Genomic DNA, 2,043 nt, shown 5'->3' on the forward strand with positions numbered 1-2,043 from the left:
TAACATATTTTTCCTCTCTAAACACCACATCTTGGTTGTACGCAACCTTCCTTGTTTCTTATTTCCAAATATTATAACCTTTTAAACCATCCTTATACCCAATAAAGATGCACCTTTCATATTTACTATCCATCTTGGTTCCTTTCTCATTTGGAACATGTACATATGCGTCACATCCAAATACCCTCAGATGTGAAAGAGAGGGTTTCTTACCAGTCCATACCTCATGTGGATTCTTATCCTCTAACATTGATGAAGGTGATTTGTTAACCAGGTAAGATGCAGTCTCCACTGCCTCTCCCCAGAATTCCTATCCTAACCCGGCGCCATTGAGCATGATTTTTCCTTTTCCATTAACGTCCTGTTCATTCTTTCTGCAAATCCATTTTGTTTAGGTGTGTATGGGATAGTCTTATGTCATGCTATACCACACTTCTTACAAAAATCTTTAAATTTCTTCTTGCAGAACTCTCCACCATTATCTATCCTCAACACCTTGATCTTCTTCTCCACTTGATTTTCCACTAGAGCCTTAAATTCTTTAAACTTGTCAAAGACTTCATATTTCTTCGTGCGGAAATATATCCATGTATTCCTTGAGAAGTCAGCTATAAAGGAGACATAGTACACAGACTTACCAGTGATGGAATTGACACAGGTCCAAACACATCACTATGCACAAGCTCTAATATCTCTTTCACCCTCTTAGCACCAGAGGGGAAACTCACCTGATTTTTCTTCCCATATACACAACGTTCACATAAGTCAAAATCCAGAGAGAAATTAGACATACCTTATACCATACCATTACCATGCAGTATTTGAATTCCCTTCTTTCCAAGACTTTGATGCCATAACATGCCCTTTTCTCTAGATACCACTAGGTTTTCTGCTACACTTTCAGGAACCACAAAATTGTTGCACCCATCAATAATAGTGCTACCCATAAGCTTGTATAGAGTTCCAATCCAAACTCCCCGAATCAATATCAATGCTCCTCGAACCATCTTGCAGGTCTCTTTCTCGAACACTATTTTTACACCTGCAACATCCATCTTGCTTATAGAAATCATATTTCTAGTCAATGCATGAATATCCAGAACACCAAGAAGTGTTCTAATCCTTCCACCTTGCAACTTCAGCTTGAATTTTTCACATTCAATGATTCTGACCTTCCTATCATCCCCTAAGAAGACATCGCCACCATAATATTTCTCATACTCGCATAACCACTCCCTATGGGGAGTGAAGTGAAAGGATGCACCTGATTCAATCAACCATGCCTCATGATCTACATGTGCACTTGAAGAAGAAACTAAGTACACATCCCCACCTTCATCTGAGGTGGTTTTCACCTCTATAGAAGGAGCATCATCAGATCCATTTCCTTTCTCACGAGCTTTAGATCTACAGTCCTTTTTGTAGTGCCCTTCCATTCTGCATTTCCAACATACCTTTACAGGTTTTCCTAGAGATTTAGATCTCCCTCTAGGTTTATATCTCCCACACGAGGACTTATTTTTTTTTTTTTTTTGGGACCATCCTTGTACATACAATGCATATTGATTCTAACTCTATATATTTTTTCGTCTTATCTCCTCTAATAACGAGGATGAGACTATTTCATCAAACTTCAAGGTAGTTGTATTTCTACCTACTGAAACAACCAAACTATCCCACAAATTTGGTAGATAACAAAACAAACTGATGCACTTATCTTCGTCTAAATTTTTTATATCAATAGAGAACAATTGGCTTACCACAATATTATAAATGTTTATATGCTTTGTCACCAAGTTTCCATCCTTCATCCTTAGGTTATACAACTTTTTCTGCAGGAAAGAAAAATTCACCAGAGACTTAGATTAGTACAAATTCCCTAACTTGACCCACAAATCCTTCACTGTAGCTTCCCCTTATTGTTCTCTTGTCCTTCTGATCCAACTTCACCACGTCTTTTGTTGACATTGTCATTGGTTTAGTACCTAGATCTACCATGATCCACTGATCTTTATCCACCAGTAGATCCTCCATCTTGAGCTT

Source organism: Pinus tabuliformis, chromosome 9 (genome assembly GCF_031772625.1).
Source record: "Pinus tabuliformis cultivar Carrire ecotype Pingquan chromosome 9, CPIR1, whole genome shotgun sequence".
NCBI lineage: Eukaryota > Viridiplantae > Streptophyta > Pinopsida > Pinales > Pinaceae > Pinus > Pinus tabuliformis.